This window comes from Mustelus asterias, chromosome 8 (genome assembly GCF_964213995.1).
Source record: "Mustelus asterias chromosome 8, sMusAst1.hap1.1, whole genome shotgun sequence".
Lineage (NCBI taxonomy): Eukaryota > Metazoa > Chordata > Chondrichthyes > Carcharhiniformes > Triakidae > Mustelus > Mustelus asterias.
This window is the reverse complement of record NC_135808.1, coordinates 124165694-124183153: the sequence shown is the minus strand read 5'-3', so window position 1 is coordinate 124183153 and position 17460 is coordinate 124165694. Positions and strand designations below refer to the sequence as shown.

General features: G+C 44.8%; 1 protein-coding gene across 6 annotated transcripts in view; it reads left to right on the top strand.

Moving 5' to 3' along the window:
* LOC144497518 (volume-regulated anion channel subunit LRRC8D-like) overlaps positions 1–17460 on the top strand; it is a 90052-nt gene that overhangs the window by 21946 nt on the left and 50646 nt on the right. For 2 of the 6 annotated variants that reach the window (XM_078218909.1, XM_078218905.1), the window contains one exon: positions 2297–2682. The exons of 2 other annotated variants lie outside the window; for them this stretch is intronic. The gene's annotated coding sequence lies outside the window, so the exon portion shown is untranslated. Of the gene's footprint in view, positions 1–2296; positions 2683–3361; positions 3382–17460 lie in introns of those variants that run through there. 2 more of the 6 variants (XM_078218910.1, XM_078218908.1) reach the window with 2 other exon arrangements.

Genomic DNA, 17460 nt, shown 5'->3' with positions numbered 1-17460 from the left:
CCTGGGTAGTCCTGCTGTTCTGAATGCTTTTGAACAGTTTTCCGTTCTGTATCTCTTGTTTGTCAGCGCTGTAACCATTCAGTTTGTTCTGATGAGAAATTCAGTAAAAGGTAGCAATAGGTGAGTGAAAGTTTAAAGTTTATTTATTAGTGTGACAAGTAGGTTTACATTCGTGAGACATCGGTGTCGCTGGCTGGCCAGCATTTATTGTCCATCCCCAGTTGTCCTTCGATGGGCAGTTTAGAGTCAACCACATTGCTGTGGCTCTGGAGTCACATGTAGGCCAGACCAGGTAAGGACGGCAGATTTCCTTCCCCAATGGACATTCGTAAACCAGATGGGCTTTTTCGACAATGGTTTATGGTCATCAGTAGACTCTTCTTTCCAGATTTTTAAAAAATTGAAATCCAATTCCACCATCTGCCATGGTGGGATTTGAACCCGGGTCCCCAGAACGTTAGCTGAGTTTCTGGATTAATAGTCTTGCGGTAATACTACTAGGCCATCGGCTCCCCTGTAACCAGTTTCTGGATCTCCAAGCTGCATTCACAGGCGTCTGAATGTAGGTTCCTGCACTTTTAGTTTATGGGGGGAGGACAGGGAGATAAATTGGAGAGTTTTTAAATTGACCACTCGCTTTATTGGTTATTAAATGGAAGACTGCAATGCTCCTAACAACCTTGCCATTCCTGATGTGATGTCTTCACCATGGATTCCTTTTTTGGATTTATTTTTGATGTTCTTTGTTGGAGTTCTCCTATCTCCACTTCATCAAAGCTACCCTTTCTAAATTAAGAAATTTGTTTAAAAATGGGTCGAAGCTCGAGGGGAATGTAAAAGCTGATGTGGAATTGTCCAGTGGAATCGTCCAGTGGAATCATAGAATCCCTACACTGCAGAAGGTGGCCATTTGGCCCATTGAGCCTGTACTGATAACAGTCCCACCCTGGACTGTTTCTGTTCTGTGCATCCCAAGTAATCCCTTGTAACCAACTCATTTGGTGTCTTGATTAACCAGTTAATTAATTGGTTGCATAATGGTGTGATGAGCTGTTCTCTGGCTCTAATCTCCTGTGACAATTGGGCTGCTATAAACAGGGAAGACAGGCGAGCTAACAAATGGAACAGTGGTAAGCACTACTGCCTCACAGGCTAGGGACCCGGGTTTGATTCCTGGCTTGGGTCACTATCTGCATGAAGTTTGCACGTTCTCCCTATGTCTGTGTGCATTTCCTCCGGGTGCCCCGGTTTCCTCCCACAGTCCAAAGGTGTGCAGGTTAGGTGCATTGGCCATGCTAAATTCTCCCTCCGTGTACCCAAACAGGCGCTGGAGTGTGGCGACTAGGGGATTTTCACAGTACCTTCATTGCAGTGTTAATGTAAGCCTACTTATGACTAATAAATAAACTTTAACACACACATAAATAATGAATGAACTTGATGCAAAAGGCCACAAGAAAATTGTGTCTGTACTCTAGCTGTGATTGGGGCATAAAGTAGAGATATCTTCACTTGTTTGTTTTACTGTTTTAACTTTAAATGCCGAATAGTAGAAGCTGTTTGGTGCTTTTCCAGTGCGATGTTTGATCTGGTAGTTGGTCAGTTAATTTATCGTAAAAGTGCTGTGGTTAGAGACAAAGAAGAAAACCCTTTTGGAGAATGGTGGAATGGTGAAAACACTAGAGGTGTATTTTGCTTCAGCTTTGCTGTGGGAATGAAAGGATACAGGAGGATGAGTTAGTACGGTTAGACTAATTCTAAAATCCGAACGCAGAAAGGTCTGCCCAGGAGTAAAGGCAGGCACGCAGGAGAATGGAAAATACTGTGGGTGCTGCAAATCTGAAATAAAGACAGAAAAAGCTGGAAATATTCAGCAGCTCAGGCAGCGTCTGTGGAGAGACAAAGACAGTTAAAGTTTCAGATCTGTGACGTTCTGTCAGAACTGGAAACGGTTAGAACTTCAGATCATATCTCTGCCCCAATATTTATTTTGAAGGCAGTTGTTGGCGATGATTCTGCTATTTCCACTTGCACCTCTATTTTTTTTTTGTCTCTCGTCCCATCACCATCTCCTTTTCACCTTGCACCATTGTACCCTTTGTCTGTGAATGCCCCCCCCCACACAAATTCCACCCAATCACAGACCCGTTTATGTTTCCTTTGCAATCCCTTTTTCCCCACCCCCTTTTTTTTCCCTGCCTCTGTACTTGCATTAAACCTGTTTCCTCTCTAACATCATCCAGTTCTGATGCAAGGTCATGGACCCAAAACGTTAACTCTATTTCTCTCTCCTCAGATGCTGCCTGACCTGCTGAGTATTTCTGACATTTTCTGACTTTATGCCTCAAGGTGAGCTGCGACACCGGGTTGGTTACCCGCAGACTAAACAGCGGCGGCAGCAGTGTGTAGACGGGAGTTGAGTACTCAACGCCACCAATGGGTCAGAGCAAGGATCCGTCTCGCTTCGGGTGGAAGATAGTGACAAGCAGCCGGGCAGCGAACAGGAAATGCCAGGAGCACTGCCACCCTCGACCACCATGAGAGTGTAGGAGGCAAGGCATCAGTTAACCGTGTCAAAATGGATGATCCTACTCTGCCGCCAGTGACAAGCTAATTCAGTTTACTCCATGTGACATAACGAAACCACTGACTGCACTGGACACTGCAAACAACACCTCAGTGGTAAGTGCTGAAGACCTATTCAATAGAGACAGTAGCTCTCTTAGCCTGTGGGAGGCCTAGCGATATTTATCGCTGGAATATTAATCCAGAAACTCAGCTAATGTTCTGGGGACCCGGGTTCGAATCCTGCCCACAGCAGATGGTGGAATTTGAATTCCATAAAAAATATCTGGAACTAAGAATCTACTGATGACCATGAAACCATTGTCGATTGTCGGAAAAACCCATCTGGTTCACTAATGCCCTTTAGGGAAGGAAATCTGCCGTCCTTACCCAGTCTGGCCTACATGGGACTCCAGAGTCACAGCAATGTGGTTGTGCCCTCGGGGAAACTAGGGATGGGCAGTAAGTGCTGGCCAGCCAGCGATGCCCATGTCCCACGAATGAATTACACTAAAAGCTAAGATATTCCAGTACAACTCTGAGACCAGGTATCTACACAGCAGTGTGGAAGATGGATATATTCCATCAATTTTTAAAAAACGAGAACAAATCGAAATAATTTCTGGGACAGGACTGTAGAATTCACTTTATATTGTTATTTTAGCCTTGCTCTATCTAAATCTGATCGGAATCAATTATTTCGCCACCTTTAATTAAGAGTGAAGGTTAAGGTGCTTTTTAACTTCCTGGTTTGCTGCCTGTCGGGATACTGCAGTGTTTATCCTGCTTGTTGATGTCACTGGGGCTGGACCAGGGGTAATCTCTTTGACTTGGCGCCTGATTGAAGCTGTCATTGAGACAGGGGAATCCTGCACCACAAGAGATTGCTCAATTTATTGTGGGACAGCTTTCCTCCAGTTCAGCGGTGAGTGCCACCCACTCCGCCTCTGGCTACAAACTGTCTCTGACCTGCTTGAAGCTTTGGTTGATTAGTATGATGTTTAGGCACAGCTGTTTCCTGATTGTGCGTGTGCGTGTGCGCGTGCGTGTGCGCGTGCGCGTGCGTGTGCGTGTGTGTGTGCGTGTGTGTGCGTGTGTGTGTCCTTTGAGAACACTGCACTGAAGGTACTGTGACATTCCCCCAGTTGCCACACTCCGACGTCTGTTCGGGTACACTGAGGGAGCATTTAGCATGGCCAGAGAATGTGCAAACTCCACACAGTGACCCAAGCCGGGAATCAAACCCGGGTCCCTGGCGCTGTGAGGCAGCAGTGCTAATCACTGTTTCTCCCCAAGATCTAGACTCTTAAGTATTGTGAACTTTCCACCCGGTCCACACGCGATGAAAACTGCCAGATATGTTTGGGCAGGCCCGTTTCCTGTTTGTTCATTCCAAGTAAATCTTTACCAGAAAGCTTTCTTGTTTTCGCTAAGCTGTTCTTGTGTCCCCGCTGGCAGCTCCTCGGTATTTTTTTATTTTAACCCCTCCGGCAAGTTAATTTCCTTTTGTTTTTGATGCCAGTGCGTCTGCTCTTGCTGAGAGCCCTTTCCCAGAAAGAAACCTGGAACTTTTGGAGTCTATTGGCAGCAGCTTGCACAGAGATCACCAGCATATTCAATCGCGCCTCCAGCCCCACAGATCTTAGTGCTGGGTAACAGCTGCTCAGTGGAATGTGCTGAAGCTGATTTAACCTTCTTGTGTTGCAATCTTGTTATTTCTTAATTATCCCATCAGTCCCATTTGTTCCAAACCTTTTTACTCGCAGTGTAGCTCTACAGTTGTCATATTTGCCTTGTTGTCAGACTTAAAGAACATAAGAGCATAAGAACTCACAGCAGGAGTCGGCCATGTGGCCCCTCGAGCCTGCTCCGCCATTCAATAAGATCATAGCTGACCTTTTATTGTTAATTCTCATATGCACATTTCAAAAAAATCCCCTCCATTTTATTACTGTCATTTGCTGTGATTACTCACTCTGGCAGTCCAGAGAAGGTTGAACCCGAGAATGGAGGGACTTTCTTACGAGGAGAGGTTGAGTAGGTTGGGCCTGTACTCTGAGTGAGAGGCGACCTAATTGAGACATATAGGGTGCTATTTTACAGCCCTCACTCGGGCGAAGCTTGTAAAATCCCGCCCACGATCAACGGAGAATTCCATTCCGTGAGCCTCGCCCGCCCTGGAATCGGGACGGTAAAATTCCGGCAGTAGAATTTCCAGGGGCCTAGACAGGGCAGATGCTGAGAGGTTATCTCCCCTTGTGAGAGAGTCTAGGACCAGGGGACATAATCTCAGAATAAGGGATCGCCCATCTAAGACAGGTGAGATGGGTTTTTTTTTTGCTCTTGAGGGTAGTGAATCTGTGGAATTCTTTACCATGGCGGTTGGGTCGTTAGGTACGTTCCAGACTGAGAGAGGCAGCTCTTTAATCCGTAAAGAAATCCAGGGTTATTGGGATTGGGTGGGAAAATGGAGTGGAGGATTATCAGATCAAAATGATCTCACTGAATGGTGGAACAGACTTGATGGACTGAATGGCCTATGTCTGATTGTCTTATGGTCCTGTCTGGCTGAGCGCTTCTATCTTTCAAAAAAAAATTCTAACCTAGCACTTATCTTTGAGAGTTATACTCCTATCAGTTTGCCAAAATGTGACTGTAGAAACTTGATATATCCTCCTGTGTCATCAACTTTACTGGGGGGAGGGAGGGGGGAGAAAATGGAGACTGGCAGGTGATTTTCAAACTTGTTCTGATGATGCTCAAGTCTGTAACCAGGTGATGACACAAACGTCACCTCGTGCTGCCAGTCTCTCTCAAATAAGGGGTTGTAAAAAGTCCATCCTCTTTTTTAAACTGGCTTGATTGGCATTTTGGGACTGAAAATAAATGGTGCTCTGTCTATATATAATTTTTTTTAACTCATAGCTTTGCATTCAGTGCAGTCTTCAGAGAAAGAAGATGAGTTTCCTGTAACAGACTATAAGAGCTTTCTGACTCTTTATAGTGGACTGCTATGCTGAGATGAGTTGATCATAAAATATAGGAGCAAAATTAGGCCATTCGGCCCATTGCATCTGCTCTGCCATTCAATCATGGCTCTCAACCCCATTCTCCCGCTTTTTCCTTGTAACCTTTGATCTCTTCACCAATCAAGAACCTATCTTGTTGCTTGAAGCCATTAGACAGGTGGAATTTAAAACTTGCTTTAGGTCCCAATTTGACCTGAATTTCTGCAGGGTAACTGGATGTGAAGTAACTTCCTTTTTTTACGGCAGTCTTGGAAAAATTAGCATTCGGAGGAGTTTTAACATTACTGAAATAATTGCTAAAATTGGTCATTGGGTGGGGGTGAGTTAGGTTATGGGCAGCAAACATTTTGATGAGCTCGAGTAGTTTACAGAGGAAGTCGGGTGGGAAGCCAAGCCCAGGAGTGAATTGCAGTAGTCGATTCCAGAGGTTAACAAAGGCACAGATGAGGGTTTCAGCAGCAGATGAGCTGAGGTGGAAGTGGGCGATTGTTACGGGGACGAGAGGTGGTATCATGGGAATGGGCAGCCTATGGAGCCAAAAGTTCAGATTGGTCAACAGGACGCTGAGATTGCACCATAGAAACCCTACAGTACAGAAGGAGGCCATTTGGTCCATTGAGCTTACAATGACTCTGAAAGAGCATCCCACGCAGGTCCTCCCGTCCGTCCTAAACTCCACGCATTTATCATCGCCAATCCCCCTAATGTACATATCTTGGGGCAATTTCGCATGGCCAATCCACCTAGCCTGCACATCTTTTAAATTGGCCGAGGTAATGTGTTAACAATTGCTCCTATCTTTTTGGAGCTGATATTAATTAACTTGCTTAATTCATTGAATAAATGTTATCTTATTTCTGCTTTGGATGAAGAATTACTAAAGTTCCCCTCAAAATGCAAAGTTAAATTACTCTTGCACAATAATTTGGTCAAGTGAAACATATTAAAAACATTTGTCATTCCTCTATATCACCAGCAATGCAGTTAATTTGATACAATTATTGGACCCATGCACAAAACGCTGTTACACAAATGACAATCCCTTAATGTATTAAGACCTGTTTTTTTTTCACTGATCAAATTGCAGGCTCGATCCAGGATTTTGCTTGTTTACATGAAGTCACCACCTTTTATTGCAGAACATTCTGCTACCTTAATTGGATAAAAACAATAAAGATCTAAGTGAAATGTACTGGGGCGTAGTGTTTGGAATTGTGAATATGCCCTGTACATCTCCAGCCCTGAACAGCATAACCCTCAGAAAGCAATAACTTGATAGAAGATTAACCATGGCACCTGTTTTTGTTGAGTAGAAATGAAAGGATGTGTTGATGGAGGAGGGTGGCTTCACTTTATTGACGTGGTTTATTTTGCATCAACAACATAGTCGGAATCTTCATCTTTCTCTTTTGTCTTAAGTCTATTTGTTGCCCGTCTGAACCGAAATGCTCCCATCCCCAACATCTCCTTCAAGATTTCAAAATCTATCTCCAAATGACATTGTAAAGTTATTGAATTTCTTTATTGAACAGCTCATTAAAGCTGAGTAGTTTAGTGTTTCATTTCAAAGTTATTTGGGATTGGCACAGGGATGCTCTAACTTTGACTTTGGACTACGGAAAGGTGATCTCGGCTCAAGTTTGTGTTTCTGAATAGTGTCTAGGGTGGGATTTTCCAGCCACGCTCGTCCCAAGACTGGAAAATACTACCCGAGGTCAATGAACCTTTACATGGTCCTGTCCCGCCCACTCGCCATTGTAGTGGGTGGGACGGGAAAATTCTGCCCCTAGTGATTGCCCCAAGAAGTGCACGGGTTTACTTGTTAAGTGGGAAAGTAGAATCAAGCCTGGCTGTGGTGGCCACTTTTGTTTAATGCTCAGGCCTGTGCGTGTAAACACCTGAGGCTGATACCCCTCCATCCCCATATGTAGGCGAGTGTTATGTATTGTCTTGTCTGGCTTGCCATACTTTGAAAGCCAGTGCAGTATAAAGTTTTAAAGTTTACCTATTAGTGTCACAAGTAGGCTTACATTAACACTGCAATGAAGTTACTGTGAAAATCCCCTAGTCGCCATACTCCGGCGCCTGTTCGGGTACACTGAGGGAGAATTTAGCATGGTCAATGCACCTAACCAGCACGTCTTTTGGATTGTAGGAGGAAACCCACACAGACACCGGAAGAACGTGCAGACTCCACTCAATCAGTGACCTAAGCCGGGAATTGAACCTGGGTCCCTAGTGTTGAGTCAGCAGTGCTAATCACTCTGCCACCATTGCAGGATCCATGCTTTATTTTAGTTTGACTGTGACAGCACTAATGGCCAGTTCCAATGTTCGTATCTACTTGTGTGCTCCTTGATCTTGATGGACAACAGGACCAAAAACATAAACTGGCGACGAGGACAATGGACCTTTGCAAATTGCCGCTCAAAGTTAAACTAAAGTGAGGAAACTTTATGAACCTCATGTTGGATTTGTACTGCACGGCAGAAAAAGACTGGCAGTTAATCACAGGGACCTGCGGAGTTTGGAACAAAAAGAAACCTGCAGACTTTAAAAGGGAGCTGCAGAGTATGTAAAGAAAGCTGCTCTTCAGAAGATTTAAAGAAAAAACCCTGATATTTTTTTTTTTAAAACAATAATAATAACGAAAGATCTAGTGAATTACAAGTGAAATGAAAATGGGTCAGATCGGACCACAAATCTGCCGGGACTCCCAAAGCGCGAGAATCCCAGAGAGAGAGAGAGTCCCTGCCAAGCAAAAAGCAAAGTAACACACCTCTCCAATTGCCCAGAAAAAAAAGAACCGAGATTGCTGCTGTGCTTAACCAACAAGGTTTTTAAACACTCTAAAACAGAGTGCAGCCACGTTGCCCGTGAGCCCGGCGAAGTGGGGGAGGTCACGGCAGAGAGAGCCGACAGCTGCAGTAGCAGCTTGAAGTGAAAACAATTCTGCAATGCTCTGAAAGTGGCAGCACGTTTAAAACAGTAAATGACAGATTATAGAAAAAGGCTGAGAATGGCCACGCTTACCACACTTATGGGACAATTTGAAGAGACTGTTGAACAGTGGAGTTCCTATACTGATCTGATGTGATTTATTATTGTCACATGCGTTAACATACAGTGAAAAGTATTGTTTCTTGTACGCTATACAGACAAAGCATACCATTCATAGAGAAGGAAAGGAGAGAGTGCTGAATGTAATGGGTGTAGAATATAGCTAGGGTGTGGAGAAAGATCAATTTAATGCGAGGTCGGTCCATTCAAAAGTCTGATGGCAGCAGGGAAGAAGCTGTTCTTGAGTTGGTTGGTACGTGACCTCAGACTTGTATCTCTTTCCCAACGGAAGAAGGTGGAAGAGAGAATGTCCGGGGTGCGTGGGGTCCTTAATTATGCTGGCTGCTTTTCTGAGGGAGTGGAAAGTGTCAATGGATGGGAGGCTGGTTTGCGTGATGGACTGGGCTACATTCACGACCCTTTGTAGTTTCTTGCAGTCTTGGACAGAGCCATACCAAGCTGTGATACAACCAGAAAGAATGCTCTCTATGGTGAATCTATAGAAGTTGGTGAGAGTTGTACACTAAACCTTTTCTCTTTTTTGTCCTTGATGATAGAAAGGTATCAACTTTCTGACCATTGGCTTATTAAGAAGCTTGACGCAACCTGAAAAACCTGGCACAAAATCCTATAAGGACATTATAAAAGTCCTGGAGATGCATTTTTCCCCCAAGTTACCCAAGTCAGAGCAGAAAGGTTCAGGTTTCAGAAAGGAAACCAAGTAGATGGAGAAACAGTTGTGCAGTATGTAGCAGTACTTAAAAAGCTCACTGAACATTGAATTCACAATGAAGCACTGAATGATATCTTCTGTGACAGGTTGGTCTTTGGCCTTCGTAGTTAAGCAATCCAGAAAATGCTTTGTGACAGAGCCTAGTTGCACCCTGCAGAAAGCCATAGAGATTGCAGATATAATGGAGCTGGCTGCAAAAGAAGCAAAGCAGCTCAATGCATCAACCCGACTGCCTAACGTGACAATTGAGCACACAGGATAGGCAGCTGAAAATGTTACCATTGTTGAAAGCCTGGTCACCATCCATATGAATGTTGGTGCAGTGACCTTGAATGTTGACAAGAAGGGACACATTGAGCATGAGGAATAAGATGGATTCATTTCAGAGCGGAAAGACGTAACTAGTGGAGTACTGCAGGGATCAGTTCCTGGCCCACAATTGTTCACTATTTACATTAATGACCGGGAGGAAGGAACAGAACGTAAAGTTTCCAGATTTACCGATGATATGAAGATAGGTGGAAGGGCGTGTTGTGATGAGGATATTGTGATTCTCCAAAGGGATATAGATAGATAGATTGGGAGACTGGGTGAAGACCTGGCACATGGAGTTTAATGTGGGGAAGTGTGAGGTCGTGCATTTGGGTAAGAGGAATCAAAAGGCAGATTATTATCTAAATGGAGAACCTGCAGGTGAATGAAGTACAGCGGGATCTAGGTGTTCGAGTGCATGAATCACAAAAAGCTAGTAGGCAGGTTCAACAAGTAGTTTATAAGATAAACAGCATTTTGGCCTTTATTGCAAAGGGGTTGGAGTCTAAAAATATGGAGGTTTTTTTTTGCAATTGTACAGGGTGTTGGTGAGGCCTGACCTGGAATATTGTATACGGTTTTGGTCCCCTTACCTAAAAAAGGATACAGTAACATTGGAGTCAGTCCAAAGAATTCACCAGGCTAATTCCAGGATGAGAGGATTGCCCTATCAAGAGAGACTAAATAGTCTGGGTCTGTATTTTTTGGAGTTTAAAAGAGTGAGGGGTGACCTTATTCAAACATATCAGATCCTGAGGGGGCTTGACAGGGTGAATGGTGAGATGTTTTCACTAGTGGGGGAGTCTCGAACAAGGGGACATCGCTACAAGATAAAGGGCTGAGGTGCGTAGAAATTTCTTCTCGCAGAGGGTGGTGAATGTCTTGAATTCTCTGCCCCAAAGGGGAGTGGAGGCTGGATCATTGGAAGTATTGAAAGTGGAGGTGAATAAATATTTGATAGATCGAGGAATAGAGGGAGAAATGGCACAGAAGCTGAGGCCGGCATAGATCAACCATGATCGTATTGAATGGCGGGCAGGCTTGAAGGGCCTAGTGAATTGCTCCTGCTTCTATTTCTTGTGTTCCTGTGTGCCTGTAAAAACAAAGAAAAGAAGCACTGAATCTGAGAAGCAAACCAGAGAAAAAAGCATCTGCAGGTGTAACAAGAAGAAGAATCTGGATGCCGTACAGCAGGAATGGGAGAAGCAGAGTGACACTGAGTCCGAAGAAGAGTTCCTCTACATTTTGTCAGTTGCAAGTGGTCCACAGGGCTACTGGCAACACTGGTGCTGGAAAGGAACTGGATACAGGAGCAGCAGTTTCTCTGATGCTATGTATAAGAAAAAGCTTAAACATCTTCCCTTGATGCCTGCAAAAATGGTTTTGAAAACATATACGACGCAATCTATACCTATGGTGGGCAGAACAGATGTTAACATGGAACTCGGCGGCACAGTGGTTAGCACTGCTGTCTCTCAGCGTCAGGGACCTGGGTTCAATTCTAGCCTTGGGTCACTGTCTGTGTGGAGTTTGCATGTTCTCCCTGTGTCTGCGTGGGTTTTCTCTGGGTGCTCCGGTTTCCTCCCACACTCCAAAGAAATACAGGTTAGGTTGATTGGCCATACAAAATTGCCCCTAAATGTCAGGGAGACGAGCAGGGTAAATATGTGGGGTTACGTGGATAGTACCTGGATGGGATTGTTGTTTGGCACAGGCTCGATGAACTGAATGGCCCCCTTCTGCACTGAAGAGCTGCTATGATTCTAATTGGGCAGGCTACCACAGTTGAAGGGTCATCCAGACTTGAAACACTCTATTCTATCTCCACAGATGCTGTCAGACCTGCTGAGGTTTTCCAGCATTTTCTGATTTTTGATTTGGTTTATTATTGTCACATGTATTAACATATAGTGAAAAGTATTGTTTCTTATGTGCTATACAGACAAAACATACCGTTCATAGAGAAGGAAAGGAGAGAGTGCAGAATGTAGTGTTACAGTCATAGCTAGGGTGTAGAGAAAGATCAACTTAATGCAAGGTAAGTCCATTCAAAAGTCTGACAGCAGCAGGGAAGAAGCTGTTCTTGAGTCGGTTGGTACGTGACCTCAGACTTTTGTATCTATTTCCCGAAGGTGGAGGAGAGAATGTCCAGGAAGCGTGGGGTCCTTAATTATGCTGGTTGCTTTGCCGAGGCAGCGGGAAGTGCAGACAGAGTCGATGGATGGGAGGTGTGATGGATTGGGCTTCGCTCACAACTTTTTGTAGTCCTTGCGGTCTTGGGCAGAGCAGGAGCCATACCAAGCTGTGATACAACCAGAAAGAATGCTTTCCATGGTGCATCTGTAAAAGTTGGTGAGAGTCGTAGCTGACATGCCAAATTTCCTTAGTCTCCTGAGAAAGTAGAGGCGTTGGTGGGCTTTCTTAACTATAGTGGCGGCATGGGGGACCAGGACAGGTTGTTGGCGAACTGGACACCTAAAAACTTGAAGCTTTCGACCCTTTGTACTTCGTCCCCATTGATGTAGACAGGGGCATGTTCTCCTTTATGCTTCCTGAAGTTCATGTAGTGGGACAGTTGTGGTTAGAGAAGATCCAGTTAAACTGGGTGAACACGCATAGCATTGCAACAGAAGAAACTGGTCTGTCAGCTGTTGCACAAAAACATGCTGTCGTTTTCAAAGGAGATTTGGGAAGCACGCAGGGAACTTACTGTAAAATTGCAAATCAAAGCTGACTCTCAGCCAGAGTTTCCAAAGGCCAGAACTGAGCCTCATGCCAGATGGCCAAAAGTTGAAGCTGACCTGGAGCATCAGGTCAAGAAAAGTGAATCTTTCTCTACACCCTAACTATGACTAACACCACATTCTGCACTCTCTCTCCTTTCCTTCTCTATGAACAGTATGTTTTGTCTGTATAGCACTGGGTCCGCTCGGCACAATCACAAATCGCGATGGCCCAGAGAATCAGGCGTGGACACAAAGACAGCTTTTGCACTGAGCGCCAAACCCCTGCGACCGTTCCAGGCTGCACTGTCGGCCCCGACCAAGTTCCCGCCCATAGCGAGTGGGAATCCGATGCATATTCAAGTGACTAACTTTAAATATAATTAGAGGGCTTGCAGCCCGATTCCAATAGCTCTCGCTATTCACTCGCCTCCGCGGTGGGTGGGCTTTTGTTACAGGCCGAGAACCTGGCGTGTTGGATCCTGAGAGCCGTGGAAGCACCGCCAACCCCTCAACAATGAGAGGGATCCTCCTCCACGCGCGCGCACACACACCACACAGATATGAGGTTTATCCAATCCCCCACTCGGGCCCCTTCTGCCCTCAGACGTGAATCGAGATCTCCCGGAGAATTCCCTTCATCCTCGCATTTGGAAGCTGTTGATTTACTTTTCTTCCCCCTTTCCCAATGCTCCAGTCTTCACATCCATAATTCATCATTGACTAGACATAACATTTGAATGCACAGATTCTCGTTTCAAGACCCGAGTTGATAGTTCTTTAGGTTTTTGGTTTATCCAGTGTTTTTCCAGATTTCACCGCTGTTTTTGATCTCGGATGTTGCTCTGTTTCCTCGATAGTTGAATTGATTGACGTGTTGTAACTCGCTCTTCCATTTGTTGTGATGCTGCACAGTGGAATGTCTGCTCATTTTCTCGGTGCCACAGTGTACAGACTGCATGTGCTGCAGAGACAGTGTAAGGAGGAGAAATTTAGAGTGGTAAAGATATTGGGGTGAATTTTTCCATGGAAGCGGTTTATAAGCCACATTCCTTTAGAACAACTGCAACAAACATGCATGGAGGAGAAATCTTATTTTTATCCAACTTGTTTTTGATGCACATATTTCTTGTGAGTCTGTGTTGGGCCTATTTCTCAGACAAACACATTTATTTAGTGAGTTGTTTTTTTTTTAAAAAACCATGATCGGCATGGTGGCACAGTGGTTAGCACTGCTGCCTCACAGCGCCAGGGACCCGGGTTCAATTCCCAGAATGGGTCACTGTCTGTGCGGAATCCGCACATTCTTCCCCATTTGTGCGTGGGTTTCCTCCGGGTGCTCCGGTGTCCTCCCACACTCCAAAGACGTGCGGGTTAGGTTGATTGGCCATGCTAAATTGCCCCTTAAGCTAAAGGCAAAATGCTGCGGATGCTGAAATCTGAAACAAAAACAGAAAAATGCTGGAAAATCTCAGCAGGTCTGACACATCTGAGATTTTCCAGCATTTTTCTAAATTGACCCTTAGTGTCAGGGGGACTAGCAGGGTAAATACATGAGCGGTTACGGGGATAGGGCCTGGGTGGGATTGTTGTCAGTGCAGGCTCGATGGGCCGAATGGTGTCCTTGTGCACTGTAGGGATTCTGACTATAAGTGGAAGCAAAAATGTGTGGATTTTGTTTGCACATGAGCTGTTGATGCTAGGAAATGGATTACACTTTAGTTAAGACTTCTTATGTCCATATCAGACACTAGCATCAGGTATAACGATGTTTGATGCAAAGTAAAGCTCTTATTGATCTGTCCAACTTCAAAAGAGCGCCATCTCCACCAGCTTGCATTAATGCCCCATTGTGCCATCATTTCACATGCGCCCTTTTATAACCAGCTGTGGGAGAGGACTTTCATCTCATCAGTGTTGAGAGGAGAAAGGTCAGTATCCAAACTACTCCGTCTTGTAATCTATCTTTCTCCCATCGTTCCTCAAGTTCTGTGCTGGCTATCAAAGTGGAAATCTGGCAAATGACTCTGGCATTGGTTAAGATGCTAAGCATAATAATTTGGGGCAGCACAGTGGTTAGCACTGCTGCCTCACAGCACCAGTGACCCAGGTTCAATTCCGGCCCGGGGTCACTGTCTGTGCGGAGACTGCACGTTCTCCCCGTGTCTGCGTGGGTTTCCTCCCACAGTCCAAAGATGTGTGGGTTAGGTTGATTGGCCATGCAAAATTGTCCCTTTTAGTGTCAGGGGAATTAGCAGGGTAAATATGTGGAGTTACGGGAATAGGGCCTGGGTGGGATTGTGGTTGGTGCAGACTCGGGCTGAATGGCCTCCTTATGCACTGTAGGGATTCTATATGATTCTAATTGTGTGGCGTTCATATTCCTTAACAGTAACAACAAAAGAAATATTTCTCGGTGTCCCTGTAGAGATCATTTAGAACTTGCTCTTTGACACTGTGGTTCCCGGGAGAATGTTTTGTGCAGCACGCAATCTTTTTTCTCTGGCGAGGGATGAAGGGAACATAACTGTTCTCGTTGAAGCGCTGAGCATGTTCTGTTTATGTCTGTCTAAAAGTAGCTTGTTTCCCCGAATTGTGTCTCTCGCGGGTTATCTCCAACGAAGAGTTGAACATTGCAACACTCGACAACGTAAACATCCTTCCGAAACCACCTCAAGGCCATGTGTATGGGCACAGTAATGGTTTCCAGCATTTTAGGATTTTTAGTATTCCGCAGGTTAATGTCCTAATCTGCCTTACAATCAGTTCAGCACCGTCTTTGTTTACACAGCTTGTCCAAGTAAACGATAAACTGGTTGGAGGAGTTTAGATAACCTTTAGTGAGAGTGAATTCCAATATAATCCAGTTAGATTGGGTCAAAGTCTCCACTTCCTAATGTGGAGCCACTGTTGACTATAAACGAAGTGAAAATCCAGCTCTTCCATCCACCTTGGGAGCATTTCAACATGTCACCTTCTGTTAGCCTATGTCTGCTGTCCTTTATCTTTCAGTTTCTGTCACACTATGACTTCTTAAAACTCTTCTCGGCATTTCCTGACCAAATTTGCTTGTAGACCTGTTTGATATGAGGCAGGCTGCTATATTAAGCTGAATAGTCAGATTCGGTGAATCTCAATGTACTCCTCCTGTATCAATGTACCCCTGTATATGGATAATGCCACTCCAGTCACCAACACAAAGAAACAATGTCCCATCACACCAGGCAGCTTCGGAACAAAGGGTGGAATCTTCCAGTCCCACCACCAATGAGAAGTGCGGCAGGTGGAGGAACTTAATTTGGCCAAAGGTCAAAAACCAATTTCCCAATGGTGGGATGGATTTAAGTTCTCAGGACTTTCAAGGTGGGTCCAGCATCCCGACAAGGAATGTTGGGAATCAGCAAGTCACGCCCCCTCATTAAAAGGCCATATTGCCAGAATTAAGTTCCTCACCAGCGCGAGAAATTAGAATGTTTACTTTCACAACTGCGTAAATGGCGTGGAGCTGGCGACGTCGGCTTGCATCACTATTGGTGGTGAGTTGCCGCTCCATGGTCCTCTTTGGGAAGTCCCCGTAAACGCCAGTCTGTGCTTGTGACCCAGTGCTGGCAGTGCAGGTCACGTGGAGAAAGACCAAGGCAGTGGGGGTGGGGGCAAGGTGGAGCAGTGCCAGGGCAGAGGTGGAACGGATAGTGCAGGCTGTTCAGGTGCCCTTTAAATATGGTGCCCAGACCTTTGACCCCATGAGATAACGCTGGAGATGGCGGCTTCTTGTCTGTTCTCCGTTTACCCTCCATTGATCACTTGTATCTCCTCATCTGACTCACTGATATTTTGTTCGGTAATGCTCCTGTGAAGCACTTTGGGGACATTTCACTGTGTGCAAGGTGCTTGTATAAATGCCAACTGTTAATATCTAAGGCCCGTTGTAAATTTTTGTGCACTCTTTGACATCACCAAAGTCTTGCTTGGTTGGGTTGAAGTTTCTGGCTTTGCTTTTTCCCTATCATATGATGAAAACCTGTTAAGCCAAGAGTGCAGAAGCTTCCTCTTAACCGGATTGTCTGTGTCAGAACTGAACCTGATATTTTATGATCTTGGTGTGGCCGCCATGCACTAACAAAGCAAAAGGAAGTGAAAATTTCCTCTTCAGAAGCGATAATTGTCGAAAAGTAATAATTTGTGAGATTCGGCGAATTTCATTGGTGACGAGATTTTATAATTGTTGAAGATAAATCTCCTGAGAAAATTCACTTGTAGCGCAAAAAATAATCTGCAAATGGAAGAGAACTTCAGAGAGATCTGAACTAGTGAATTAAATGGCTCTGTCTTAGCTTAGATTTTGGTGAACTGGCTTTTGTTTAGCGACAGAGATTTTAAAAATATGCTTAATTGCACCAGGGACTTGGGTTCGATTTCCGGCTTGGGTCACTGTCTGTGCGGAGTCTGCACATTCTCCCCGTGTCTGCGCGGGTTTCCTCTGGTTGCTCCGGTTTCCTCCCACAGTCCGAAAGATGTGCTGGTTAGGTGCTTTGGCCATGTTAAATTCTCCCTCAGTGTATCCGAACAGGTGCCGGAGTGTGACGACTAGGGGATTTTCACAGTAACTTCATTGCAGTGTTAATGTAAGCCTACTTGTGACTAATAAATAAACTAGTTTAAACTTAAACTAATTAATGTGTGTTAATTCATTGGTGATGCCACTGATGGCTACATTGTTTTCATTCATTCATGGAATGTGAGTGTCACGAGTATTTGGAGCCAACTTTAATTTCCTTGAGAAGGTGGTGGTGAATCGCTGCAAAGCATCTCAAAAATCTGAACAGCAGGTTGAGCAAGCCACTTTATGCTGTTACTCTGCAGGTAGCATTGGTCGTTGGTCCATAAAGATGTTCTTCCTGCCGTGCAATTGAACAATGTTGTGCATGAATTTTGATGCCGGTGTGATTCCTGGTATGTAGGTTGTACATACACACAAGCATGTTCTTTCAGTTCTTCTAAACGTTTGGACTGACTGTAGCCCACATGTCCGAAACCC